The 14127-nt window shown below is 48.1% G+C and overlaps 4 non-coding genes across 4 annotated transcripts; all 4 read left to right on the top strand.

The window, feature by feature from the left end:
* Positions 1–7138: 7138 nt before the first annotated feature.
* trnas-cga (transfer RNA serine (anticodon CGA)) lies at positions 7139–7220 on the top strand. Its single transcript has one exon. It is a non-coding gene; the product is annotated as a tRNA-Ser (tRNA).
* A 957-nt stretch (positions 7221–8177) lies between these two features.
* On the top strand, positions 8178–8248 carry trnag-gcc (transfer RNA glycine (anticodon GCC)). The gene has a single exon. It is a non-coding gene; the product is annotated as a tRNA-Gly (tRNA).
* Positions 8249–10444: 2196 nt separating this feature from the next.
* trnag-gcc (transfer RNA glycine (anticodon GCC)) lies at positions 10445–10515 on the top strand. The gene has a single exon. It is a non-coding gene; the product is annotated as a tRNA-Gly (tRNA).
* A 2955-nt stretch (positions 10516–13470) lies between these two features.
* LOC138233669 (5S ribosomal RNA) lies at positions 13471–13589 on the top strand. Its single transcript, XR_011187598.1, has one exon. It is a non-coding gene; the product is annotated as a 5S ribosomal RNA (ribosomal RNA).
* Positions 13590–14127: the final 538 nt, after the last annotated feature.

Genomic DNA, 14127 nt, shown 5'->3' on the forward strand with positions numbered 1-14127 from the left:
AAAATGGCATTAAGCACTTAAAATTAATATGGTTAATAAGAGTAAACTGGAACATGCTGTACAAGATCGGCTAAACTGGGATCTATCGCTTACGCCTGAAATTGGAGCTGCTGTCGCAGTGAATAGCGACTAATAAGTCTGTCTTTCTGTGGGGGGAAGGGAATCTGATCTGATCTGCAAACCTCCAACAGAGCTGTTCAACTGGTTTTTGTCGGGCACATCAAGTGTCAGGTGTAAGCGATAAATATATTTAGCTGAAAAGCTGTACAACGCAAGACATTTCAGTACTCTAGGTTTCGTGAAAAAGCACATTGTGCTGCTGTAATACAGTTTAAAATAATTAAAAGTCTAAACAGTATCAGCTTAGGTATGGGTTGTATTTTTAAAAAAGTCAAAAACCGCACTCAAAATGCAATTTAGCGCTTTCTGGCAAGAGGAGACACCCAAATTAATAATGTAACATGCTACTGTTTGTGCATGGATATAGTTATAATGCTATTTCCTTAGACACGTGATTCCATGTTTTATTTTGAATCCCCGGCGGAACCGGGCATCCATAAGAATCAAGTACTGTAACAGGTTTATTCTATGCTGAAAAAAAAAGAAGAAAGAAAACACATTCCATAAGAATCAGCGCCTTTATATAGCGCCTTTAAAGGTGGCTTCTCAAAACGCTTTACAGGATAAAAACAACAATAACAACAACAACAACAACAATATTGTGTTTCATTGCACTTTGACAGATTGTCTTTAAATCAACTGTTGATTTAAAGTTTGACAGTAAATGTTTATATTGTAACGCATACAGCCTCCATTTCTTATTAAAAATGTAGCCTAAGAGGGGGGGTCTGCTCTCACAATCCTCCATATACTCAAGTGAAAAATTAATAATGCCAATGTAAACATCGTATTTACAATTTGTTGATAATAAAAATGTTAAGTTTTTTAAAGCTTTGTGATAGTTTACCCAGTTTACCCATTGTTATTAAAAATGACTTGGATTCGAACATGTTGTGATATTTAGAAATATAAAAGTCAATTAATTGTCAATTTCCATATTTATGTCTTTATTTAGCGGTTTCATTAGTGACAAAGGCTAAACTTTCTTGGAAAAATGTCTTTGCTGTCTTGCTGATACATTAAGCTTTCTAACCTCAGCCACAAAGTCATGTGACTGATTTTTCGCCCTGTTTCGTTGGTTAAACGCAATGATCACAAGCACCACCATGGTAACTGGGACATGTAGTTTTTAATTCAGATTGAATTATAACTGTACGTACTGTAGCGGCGAGGCTTATTAATAAGACAGAATTAAGTGTTGCTGTGCTTTCCCAAATGAGGCCCCATCTCCCTCTTCATCTCTGTGGTGCAGTCACAGAGAAGCTATTCATGCAGACTGATTTAAAGATGTTTTCTTTTGATAAGGTACAGCTCCCAAATGGGGATGCACTTAGCTAAGCCTGGCTATCATGATCAATGGTCATCCATTGGCGCCTAAAGGTCTGCAAGATTCCAAGAGAGAGCCTCATCCAAGTGGTCTACAACCCCAAGGTCAGCATCACCAGAGCACCGTCGCAAGCTGAACAGCAAAGCCTGGCATAGAGCCAGAGAGCGCGGATTAGACAGCAACAAGCCTGCAACTGCTTCTTTGTGCCCGCAGGAGATCTGAATCCCCAGAGATTGGATGAGTATTCAACTTCACTGCATGACAGCTCGAGAATTCAATTGTTATCCCAACCATTTGATATCAATTTAATTCCTAAGAGTTATGTACTTGTTTTGAGTATCTAGTGTAGAAGTTATAACCAAGTTCATTTACGAAACGGTCTAAATGAATGATATACTGAACGTATGTCCTCTTGATATATGTAACTCTTTGTAACTGACTGAATATATACCTTTTGTATTCTGATAACCCTCTCGATAAGATCTGTTAGGTTTACATGCATATTCTATGTATTAATAAATGTATCCTCATGTATTAGTACCTGTGTGTGTGCGTTGTTTGAGTTATATCGCAAGGTTGGATTCTAAAGCCATTAAAAGAATCATTTTGTGATTTACTGCTACAATGAATAATTGTCCCAGTAAATCCCAAATCCTACAGAACTAGTGCCTTCAGAGAGCACACTACAGATGTTACCTATTTATCGTTGAACAGGATGTATGTGATGTGGCGACTAGGTTCAATTTTGTATCCTCTTTAAAAGATTAAGGACTGGGGTGAGTGTGATTTACCACCCTTTCAGCTAAGAACCCGACGTGCGGACCGTTTAAGCTGCATAGACTCGGTCGTTTAACTCTTCTCCATTAGCAGGGTTAAGGTTAAAGAAAAAAACATTGCTGACTTCTTTTTTTTTTTTGCCAGCCGCGAGCGCAGATTAGCAAGATTTGTATTTCATGTTTTGCAAGTTGCATCCATTTTAAGAAAAACAAGTCGCGTTAAAGACAGGAAATGAATGCTTGCATTTAATTAAGTCTAGCCGTAGGCGGTTGTCCATAATGACCCGTTCTGTTCGAGAAGACGGAACAAAAAAGGCACCACTGGGATTCAGACCCAGGGTCTCCTGTTTACTAGACAAGTGCTTTAACCAACTAAGCCACAGCACCCCGGGAGCACTGTCCTTTTGCAGCCACTTGGACACACCACTCAGACACATCTGCATTGCAACTTGCTCCGCCTGCTCGCGGAGCAAGTTGCCACCTTTACATACAATAGCAACATCGACACCAAGAGAAAGGATGACAAATGGCTTTTATCTGGAACTTTTCATGTCCAAGGAGCTCAATGTGCTTTCTGTGTACAACAGGGCCACTGAACTGCACACTGGCCACTGAACCACAGCAGTGGCTTGCTGGCTTGACATCTCCCAAGGAAAATGTTGAAATCGCATGTGGAACAGGAAAAGGACCCTCGAGTACGAGGGAAAAAAAAGAAAAAGATCATCTGGAGTGCACCAAGCCATGTCCGGACAGCCTAGCTTCCACGACGAGGTGGCCGAGTGGTTAAGGAGATGGAATGCTGATCCATTGTGCTCTGCACGCATTGGTTCGAATCCCTTTCTCGTCGCTCTCCATGTTTGACGTTGGCCATCCTGTTGTTTGCTCCGGTTCTAGAGCCGTACATTTTCTAGCGGTGGCTGAACATGGTATAATAGGCTAACGTTGGTATCGAGCAGTGACAGTATTTACGTGCCGCTGCTGCCAAGTGGCTCTGGGTTGAGACCGCGTTTTCACTTACTTGCAACGCAAACGGAGAAAGCGATTTTTGACAGTCTCTCGAGAGACTGCGCTAGGTGTTTAGGGATAGACTTTGTCAGTTCCCCCTGGGATGATGGCCTCTCAAATAGTTTGTGATTCCCCTAGACGTTTATACAGTAGAAGCCTGCTTCGTGGCTTAAATCCAAGCTAAGGAAACAAGTTAGAGGTCTGATGCAGAACTGCGAATTCGATGAACGGGAACACTACAGTACATTGCACTGTATGTGTGAGGAAAGCTGCCCCCTTCAGTCCCTTGTCGACCGAACAGAGGACTGTAAAGGATACTGCCAAGAAACTTAAGGATGCTGGTTGGAATCCAGCTCCAAAGAAGCCCCTTTGGGTGTTATGTCATCAAAAAGTAAGAACAGCGAATCTCCCTTTGATCAAAAGTGCAACAGAGCTGTTTTCCGTGGAGCAGGTTTCAGACCCGTAGACCTGTTTTATTTGTAGGGCAGGGCGCATTCCCAAACGCGAATCTCCTGTTTTAGAAGTGCTTTGGGTGGTGTAGCGGCGATGCTTATTAATAAGAAAGAATTAAGTGTTTCTGAGCTTTCCCAAATTAGGCCTTATCTCTCTGTTCATCTCTGTGGTGCAGCCACAGAGAAACTATTCATGCAGGCTGATTTAAGGTTTCCCTTGATAAGGGACAGCTCCCAAAGGGGGATGCACTTAGCTAAGCCTGGCTATCATGATCAATGGTCATCCATTGGTGCCTATCTGTCTAGGGAGTGCCAGATGGACATCTGGACTGCATTCCTAAGTGTCAGGAGTAAGTGACTCATATCTCACCTTGATCAACCAATCAGGGACTGGTAGGGCCGAGTAACCCACGTGGGACTCTGATGCCCATGGAACTTTCAGCCAATCAACGAGCTGAAGTTCCTCCAGGTAAAAACAGGCAACACAGAGAGCCTGAGAGATTCAGTGGGAATTCAGTAGAGAATTCTGTGGAGTTTTCTAAAGGGAATTCAAAGGAGAATTCCAGGGCAGGACAGCCCAGGAGCAGAAGGCTCTCAAGGGCAGGACATTCTCACAGCGCGCCTCCTGACCATCCTGAGACTCAGCCCGGACAACCACGGAACGGCCAGTGTGTCCGAGTGCCAGAACTTTCCTTTGTTCTAAGGGTCTAGAGCGGAGGTTGCCAGAGAATAACCAGAGGATCCACCCGAGGTTAGCACCAGCAGCGGGCCTCGTGAACAGGTCGGAACTGTGGACAGTTGAATCACTATTCAGAACTAGCTCTTCATCAGGAACGAACCGGTCTTCTTCTTGACTTGCTGGGACCCACAGTCATCTTTTCTCCTGTGCACAAACTTTGCTAGTTAAAGCCAACACTAACTAGCCGGTCAGTGAGCATCAGCAGCGCACCGTCGCAACCCGCACAGCACAGCCTGGCACCTAGACAGAGAGCGTGGATTGGACAACAACAAGCCTGCAACTGTTTCTTTGTGCCCGCAGGAGATCTGAATCCCCAGAGATTGGATGAGTATTCAACTTCACTGCATTACTGCTCGAGAATTCAATTGTTATCCCAACCAGTTGATATCAATTTAATTCCTAAGAGTTATGTACTTGTTTTCAGTATCTAATGTAGAAGTTATAACCAGGTTCATTTATGAAATGGTCTAAATGAATGATATACTGAACGTATGTCCTCTTGATATGTGTAACACTTTGTAACTGACTGAATATATACCTTTTGTATTCTGATAACCCTCTTGATAAGATCTGTTCGTTTTACATGCATATTCTATGTATTGTAACGCCCTCGCCTGGTGGTGAGGAGGAAGCGCCCCCAGGCACTCGTAGTACCGCTGGGCATGCTGGGAGTGGTAGCCGGAGTGCGGCCTAAGCGAGAGAAGCTCGCCCCACACCCAAAGTCTGTCAAGGCCCTGTGCATCCTGTGGGAGGCCTTGGAGGTAAAGGACGGGGTGCTGTGCCGGGGGTGGCGGGTACCCTCCAGTGGCGAGGTACGGTGGCAGCTGATGTTGCCTTGGTCGCTCCGCGGGGCGGTGCTCCGAGCAGTGCATGGCCAGCCGGGCGTGGGGCACTTCGGCGGTAAAAATACCCTGCAGCGCCTCCGAGGCCATTTTTATTGGGGTCTTTGCCACCAGGACGTGGAGCGGTACTGCCGAACGTGTGCAGTGTGCGTGGCGCAGAAGGGTCCCCCCGAGCGGTCTCGGGCCCCCCTCCAACAACACCAGGCGGGGGCTCCTATGGAGCGGGTGTGGGTGGACGTTTTGGGCCCGTTTCCGCGCACCGAGGCCGGGAACCTCTACGTCTTGGTGGCCATGGATTATTTTATGAAGTGGCTGGAGGCCTTCGCCCTACCGGACTAGAGTGCCCCCATGGTGGCCGATGCACTGCTGGAGGGGATGTTTGCCAGGCTGGGGGTGCCGGAGGAGTTACATAGTGACCAGGGGCGTAACGTCGAGTCCCAGGTCTTCGCCAGAGTGTGCCAGCGCCTGGGGATCACAAGACGCGGACCACACCGCTGCATCCCCAGAGCAACGGGTTGGTGGAGCGGTTTAATCGTACCCTCACCACCCAGCTGGCCACCCTGGTGTCCCGGCACCAACGGGACTGGGACCGCCACCTCCCCCTTGCGCTCTGGGCGTATCGGACCGCGGTCCAGGAATCCACCGGGTGCACCCCGGCCTCGCTCATGCTGGGCCGGGAAATGTGAACCCCGGTGGACCTGGTCTCCGGCCCGCTGCCCGGAGACGGGTCGGCACCGCTGGCTGGACCGGACTACGAGTGGGACCTGCGGCAGCGGATGCAGCAGGTGCACAGCTTTGCACGGACCCACTTGACACAGGCGGGGGTCCGGTAGAAGCGGCACTACGACCTGCGCTGCAGGGGGCCTGCCTTCCAGCCCGGGGACTCGGTTTGGGTGTACAACCCGTGCCGCCGCAAATGCCTCAGCCCTAAGCTGGCGCTGTCATGGGAGGGGCCCGCTGAGGTACTCTGGGTGGTGGGCGAGGTCTGCTACCATGTCCGGTTGCAAACACGGGGGAGAGTGGTGGTCCTGCACCGAGACCGCCTGGCCCCCTACCGACCCGGGAGGAGGAGCCGTGTGGGGAGGCTCTAGAGGACCAGCCGGGGCTGGAGCCGGCCGATAGTGGGGCATCCGTGGGTCGCCAGCCGTCACCGTGGCGCAGCGGCTGCTCACGCAGGGTTCCACAGCAGTTAGCCGAGTACGAGTACAGCCTGAGGGGGGTTTTCGACGTCGGCGAGACGCCAGACGCTTCAGGTTTTTAAGGAGTAAGAGTGCAGGGGGTCTAAACCTGCAATCCAGTGTGTTGAAGTATTTCACAACACTACCCCTAGCACATCTGGAAATAAATCCTCATAATGATTATTGCCCTGGGCATGTACCAAAAAATCACTGAGCATATATATATATATCACTGTGTTGAAGCTAGAGACACAGAATAAGTGCAAACACATCCTAAATACAGTGTTCCTGCACCTTTGACCTCATCCAGAATGTATCATTTTTTGAAAGGGATTGCTGTCAGAATGCACAACTGAATCCCAAACAGAATCTCTAGTCAAATATGATCATTTGTGAAACAGGCAAATGAGTCTCTCAGGTGCCCATTGCTCATTTTCAGACACAATTATGCAATACTTTCACATGCAATACACATGAACATGCAATACTTTTCAGCTGCATTTTGACATCCGGACGGGGAGACTTTATCATTTGAACGTGAAGCCAGCCTTAAACCCTCTGAGGCGTGTCTGTCTGCCGGCACGTATTTTGTCAAAGGTATTTATTTTTTTTAACGGAGAGCGACTTTGAAAAGGTTTCCGCAGCCACGTCGCACGCCGTGTTAGATTAAAGGAGGAATGCGGCGATGGCAAACTTGCTGTAGTCGTGGCCGAGTGGTTAAGACGATGGACTCGAAATCCATTGGGGACTCCCCGCGCAGGATCGAATCCTGCCGACTACGGCATCTGCCGTACGTCTCCTTGTGCCTGCGCGGCAAAGGCGAAGTGCTGCTTCTCCTTTCCTGGTACTATAAAAACGCTGAATTGCTTGGCCCCGCTGCCATGGAAATGAGTTCTTCAGATAACCACACATCTTGCTTTCGCACCTCTGGTGTTCTACTTATGCCTTTGAAAACCTAAAGAATAAAACTGAAAGAACCGACACAATATGTAGGTGCTCGTAAAGCACGCATTAAAGAACTGTTAACAGCAAGGGTTTCAGTGGGTTAACTGAGGAGAAGGCGTGATCGCTAATTGTTGACTTTTTATTTGGTGTTAGAAACACTCTTACTGTGCATGACGTGCAACAAATGTAGCCACAGAAATTGCATCACGCTTTCATGTATGCTATTGCAGACACCAACGTTGCCTAGATATAAAACCGAAATAGCCGTGGGTTTGCTTGCTGGTCTGAAGGATCTCTCTTCGAATCTCTATCATTTGTCAATTGAAGTAAAAGGTGCTGCAATCTGATACGTTCAGAATCAAACCCGCAGCTGTTGTTCGACTTTATTTCTTGACTAATTACAACTGAGTGTCGCATGAGCAGTTACGTAAACTTGTCTGATATATTTGAACACAAATGCCGTTCTTCAATTAAAACTAACAGTACATTGTCAGGGACATTCAGTTCTATACAAACAAGAGACAGACGAGAATATTTAGTATATAATAGACAGAAAGAGGTTCGAATCCTGCCGACTACGTTGTCCACCTCCTGTCTTTGTGTTTCGGCGCAAGCAAAGAAGCGCGCCTGTTTGGTGTTCCTGGTGGTTTTAAAACGCCCAATCGCTTGTACCCGCTGCCTTGGAAATAAGTTCTTCAGCGTCCGCGAATGGCATTTTGCAGCTGGAAGCAGATGTCGACGCGTTTTGCACAGAGCACCAAAAAAGCGTCTTTTTTGAAGGCCCAGGCACTGAGCATTGGTGGTTCAGTGGTAGAATTCTCGCCTGCCACGCGGGAGGCTCGGGTTCGATTCCCGGCCAATGCAGTGGCTTTTGCTGCGAGCGTCTCCATCACTTGCATCCCCTTGCAACTCGCAACTGAAAACCCACTGAAGCTAAGCAGGTGTGAGCCAGGTCAGTACCCGGATGAGGGTGAGCTACAGGGAAAAACAAACCTTCCAGCTGGAAGCGGTGTTAATGGTGCCGGCGGGGGGGCGCTCACCCTGAGGTCTGTGTGGGTCCCAATGCCCCAGTATAGTGACGGAGATGCTGTGTTGTAAAAGGGCGCTGTCTTTTGGATGAGATGTAAAACCGAGGTCACAGCGCTCTGTGGTCATTAAAAATGACCACCAAAACCTTTGACAAAAGCTCTTGGTAATTGATGGTCTTCAATAATGCTTCTCCTTTAGGTACATTTTAAATCAGCTGAAAAATGCTGTGAAATGGGGGGGCACTTCAGGCCAGTGTAGGATTTGGGTTACAAGAACCATGAAACTGCGCGAGAAAGCCCGTACACTGAATTACACGGCTTTCTATTCAAAGGAGGACAAAAGAAATTCCCTGAGTTCGATTTCTTGCAGCACAGAGAGAAGCACTGTTATGAGGCTGGTTAGCTCAGTTGGTTAGAGCGTGGTGCTAATAACGCCAAGGTCATGGGTTTGAGCCTCGTACGGGCCAGGTCCTTTTCTCCTCTCTTACCGAAGCTGTTAGGTTCCTTTCCGTGGTGAGAGGGGTTGTCATGCAACGCTGCCACATAGTGCCGACAGACAAGAGTGTTGCAGGAGAAGAGAAAAGTGTTTGAAGATTTAAGAGTGTCTTAGGTGGAGCCAAAATCAAGTGTCACAAATGCAAGTGGGAGGATTTCCAATGTTTAATATGGTAAAAATAAGCGGAAGTTATCTGCCGGTCCGGCACAGTCTGCCATGCTTTTGTCATATACTGTAAAGTGGTGTCGAACTGGGTGTCGAACTGGAGCCTCACCATTTGCATATGTGAGGCTCCAGTTATACATCGAGTGTCACATTAAATGACGAAAATGAAGAGTTAAAGCAGCTGGAGAGGTTTTCTTACAACTTTTGAGCTGACAGTTTTGGAAAATGTTTCCTTCACGCTGCACTGTACAACATAGGCAGCCAAGAGTCTCCAAAACAATACAGAATTGACAGATAGGAGAAAATTCCCACTCGTCCTGAAGTTCCCAAAATCCAGCACTGAGCGTAAACAAAGTGTCTAAGTAGCGTGGGAATGCTAACCCTAACCCTAGCTGGAGTTTGAGCAATCCAGCACTGAGCTTAAAAAGATGAGTCAAAGTAACGTCTAATCGGATTAGTTTCCTTAGAGCTGGTTCTGAGTTTGCTCAAGAGTTTACCTTTCACAGATGCGCAAAGAAGAATGTTGGGGGTGCACGCTTCAAGGTGCCTTACAGCTGTAGGGAGTGATTCGAAACGATTCGTGGCGTGTGCTCGTTCCCATATACCGTACGCCCCGGGGTGCAGTGCTAGGATGACGTACAATACCGCTTGGGCTCGTAACGGCGTTATATGCAAGTGCGGGACGTGAGGGTTTTCGTTTGTTCGTTTTGTTTTGCTCTGCTTTGCTTTGTTTTGCTTTCCATCGCGTTGGTAAGAGCGTAAATAAAAAGGCGATTCCTGCGTCTACCACTAATGTAAGAGCTATTTCAAGTGCGACGTGGTGCGGCTTTTCAAATGCTTGTGGGCATTTCTCTGTTGTTGATTCTTTTTTTGTGTGTAACAAAGTGGCATTTTCATGTCCGGACGGGGAGACTTTATCATTCCGACATGAAGCCACCCTTAAGTCCTCTGAGGCGTGTCTGTCTGCAAGGCTTGTATTTTGGAAATGTTTTTTTGAAAGGGAGAACGACTTTGAAATAGGCTTCCGCCGGCGCCTCGCGATCCAGGTAAGATTGTAGCAAGAACGCAGCGGCAGTGGGGCTTGCTGTAGTCGTGGCTGAGTGGTTAAGGCGATGGACTAGAAATCCATTGGGGTCTCCCAGCACAGGTTCCAATCCTGCCGACTACGTTGTCCGCCTTCAGTCGGTGTGTTTCGGCAGAAGCAAAGAAGCGCGCCTCTTTGCTGTTCCTGGTGGTTTTAAAACGCCCAATCGCTTGTACCCGCTGCCTTGGAAATAAGTTCTTCAGTGTCCGCGAATGGCATTTTGCAGATGTCGACGCGTTTTGCACAGAGCACCAAAAAAGCGTCTTTTTTGAAGGCCCAGGCACTGAGCATTGGTGGTTCAGTGGTAGAATTCTCGCCTGCCACGCGGGAGGCTCGGGTTCGATTCCCGGCCAATACAGCGGCTTTTGCAGCGAGCGGCTCCATCACTTGCATCCCCTTGCAACTCGCAACTGAAAACCCACTGAAGCTAAGCAGGTGTGAGCCAGGTCAGTACCCGGATAAGGGTGAGCTACAGGGAAAAACAAAGCTTCCAGCTGGAAGCGGTGTTAATGGTGCCGGCGGGAGGGCATTCACCCTGAGGTCTGTGCGGGTCCCAATGCCCCAGCATAGTGACAGAGAAATAAACATGTTTGGGCAACTTTGGTCACCCCCAATTAACTTCTGGGGCAGGAAAAGCACACTTTTCAAAACTTGTTTTTCAGCTCGAAATAAACGTGTTTTTTCAAACCTTGGAATCCCAATGTAACTGCCTGGCTCATTAGAGCCCACTGAGTCAGCCCTTAACCCCACTGTGCAGAAGTTGTCAAAACGGGTTTTTCAGCAGAAATAAACACGTTTGGGCAACTTTGGTCACCCCCATTTAACTTCTGGGGCAGGAAAAGCACACTTTTCAAAACGTGTTTTTCAGCTCGCTGTGACCTCTGTTTTACATCTCATCCAAAAGACAGCGCCCTTTTGCAACACAGCGTCTCTGTCACTATCATAAGTGACTGCCATCATAAGAATATGAGTCCAATATTTTAGAATATAGTCAGAATGACTTCTAACCTTACCTGTGGTGTCTTTAATCCCTATTGCTCAATGCATGGTGTACGTACTGCATAGATGTGTCTTGAGAATGAGGAATGGGCCCCTGAGACGGTCATTTACCTGTTTCACAAATGATCGTATTTTACTAGAGATTCTGTTTGGGATTCAGATGTGCATTCGGACAGCAATCCCTTTCAAGAAATGATACGTTCTGGATGAGGTCAAAGGTGCTGGAACACTGTATTTAGGATGTGTTTGCAGTGATTGTGTGTCTCCTGCTTCAACGCAGTGATATATAGATGTGCTCCTGTAATTTATTGGTACAAGCCCAGGGCAGTAAGCAGTCTGAGGATTTATTTCCAGACGGCATAGAGCAGTGAAGCAGTGAAGTAGTGCAACACACTGGATCATTATATTATTAGAATCTATTCTACTTAAATTATTACATTATACACAATTTGAGTTCATTTTAAAAAGTAAAAGGTAATGAAAGGAATGCATTTTCATAAGAAAGATAATACCGATATGCATGTGATAATCTTCCTTATATCATGTAGTGTGTCATTTGGACACTTTATGGGCTTGAAATACAAAGAAAATCATGTTCTATGGTACAAGATAAATACAAAACATAAGCTTTTATTTTAATTAGATTTGTTTATAAAGCATAAGCAATCATTTATTACATTAATATATGTGAAAATGACATTTTAGCATCATAATATTACATAAAGGTCTCTAGCATCAACACAGTGATATATATATATGCTCAGTGATTTATTGGTACATGCCCAGGTCAATAATCAGAATGAGGATTTATTTCCAGACGGGCTACAGGTAGTGTTGTGAAATACTTCAACACACTGGATAAAAACCAAAGAAATGAAGATATGTAGCAATCACATTGTAACAGGGGTGACAGTGACAGTGACTTAATGCTTATACTAGTGGACTTTTGGTACCTTTAGGGTACGGAGCGAGCCGCAGGGAAGGCTCGCTCCGTGCGCACACGTCCTTTCGATGCCAGTCCAACAAGTGCTCCGCATTAGCTGCGTCGGGGCCCCGGCGTGTCGCACCTCACCTCACCTCGCACTGCCCCCTCCTTGAATGTCTGCCGCTGGGCATGCCCTGCTCTCCTCCGCCTTATCTTATCGCGTGTGAGCACCGACAATGGCCACAATGCCGGGGAATGGCACCTGTAAAGTGTTAATTAGGGCACAGGAACAGCCCGTCTCGTCTCGGGGGGGGCGGCTTCAGAGACAATACAGCAAACACAGCGGGGCGGGGGAAGAAGACGACACCACACATGCGGGTACATTCAGCTCCGGCGGGAACGAGACATTTGTCGGTCTTTTCAAGTGCCGAGAGCCGAGCAATCCTTCACTTGTATCGTTTCTCCCCGGTGACTAGATCTGGCCCTGCGACTCTCGACTGGGCTCACCCCCGGGGCAGCCCAGCAGGTGTGAGCCTGGCCGGCACCCGGATGGGAGATTCCACCCCGGAAAAGCTCCGGTTGCTGCTGCTCCTGCAAGAGGTGTGACTGGGACCAGTAGGGAGCGTTCACCCTGCGGGCTGTGTGGCTCTCTTACGCCCCAGCCTCCTGATGGCGACACTCTGCTGCACAAACAGGCGCCGTCCTTCAGGGGAGGCGTCAAACCGAGGTCCCGACCCTCCTTGGCCATTAGGAAACCCCAGGGCGTCTCTCAAAAAGAGACGCCGGGGGTGTCCCTCTGGTGTTAGTGCTCCCCTTTACCCATCAGTCGGGGTCTCCTCCTAATCCCCGTCTCACCTGTAACAATCAATGACGAGGCCCCCCTGTCCGTGAGATTTAGTACTCGCGCAAGAGACCGGGGGAAGAGCGCGAACGCGGTCCCCCGCCCCCCACAAAGTGCGCGCTCCGGGTTCCCTCTCGGGGCCCTGCAACACAGCGGAAGGGCAGCGAGAAGGAGCCTCTTGCTCTGACGGCGCAAGGCCACAAGAGGGCGGAGGCGCCGCGCGCCCGGCCGACGTGTTGGACCGGTGCGCTTTACGTGCTGAAATAAACACGCGAAAGCCCCGAAATGTTTCCAGAGTGCTGTGCACTGGAGGTTTTTGTCTGGTGAAGACTTGCCTGGTGCTCCTCCGTGCAGATTGTTTGTCCTCCTCCAGTGCGGGACGAGCCAACACAAGGGAGCGCATTCGCCAACATCCAGGCACGCAATGCGATTTGGAAAGCAGCTCCTTTCCAAAGAGTTGCACACGAACGATCCTTCAGTCCCGCTCGGGGGGCACGGAGCCCCCGCCACACACAGCTTCAAGTAGCGAGTCAGGCGCCAGGGCTTTCGCTTACGGCCACACCACCCTGAACAAGCCTGATCTCGTCTGATCTCGGAAGCTAAGCAGGGTCGGGCCTGGTTAGTACTTGGATGGGAGTCCGCCTGGGAATACCAGGTGCTGTAAGCTTTTGCTCTCCCGGCCAGCAGGGGTCGCCGTTGGTGCCGTAGGCTTTGGGAGGAAAACCTGCAGGATGGAAAGGTGATCTATAGCCTCATCTCTAGAGATGTTTTGTTGCTGTGGCATGTGTGTGACCCATATTCAAAAAAAAAACCCGTCTGTAAAACGAATATCGAAGCTGCCTCTAAATCTGCAAATGAAGATGAGTCGATAAACCACTCGTTTTTCGTATAACTAGACATATATTCATTTGTTACCGATTTCATTCATTGAGCACGGATACAATAGAGGTACAGCCATTCACTGTTTGACATGTCTGCACTGGTACAGAACCGAGCAATCAGAAAACGGGTGAAACTGTCTTTAGACTCAGCATACAGTACCGAGGCCCCCCATGACCAAATAAAGGCTAACCTCGATAATCAGCCTAAAGAACGCAGACTACAGCAAAACGACTGACTTTGAAAAGGGAATGAACGTCCGGAAGGAGTAGTGGAACTAGCTTGAGATGCTTCTCCGGACCCCTAACTAAAAGCCAGCGAGAACC

This window comes from Lepisosteus oculatus, unplaced genomic scaffold (assembly GCF_040954835.1).
Source record: "Lepisosteus oculatus isolate fLepOcu1 unplaced genomic scaffold, fLepOcu1.hap2 HAP2_SCAFFOLD_70, whole genome shotgun sequence".
In the NCBI taxonomy this organism is placed as follows: domain Eukaryota; kingdom Metazoa; phylum Chordata; class Actinopteri; order Semionotiformes; family Lepisosteidae; genus Lepisosteus; species Lepisosteus oculatus.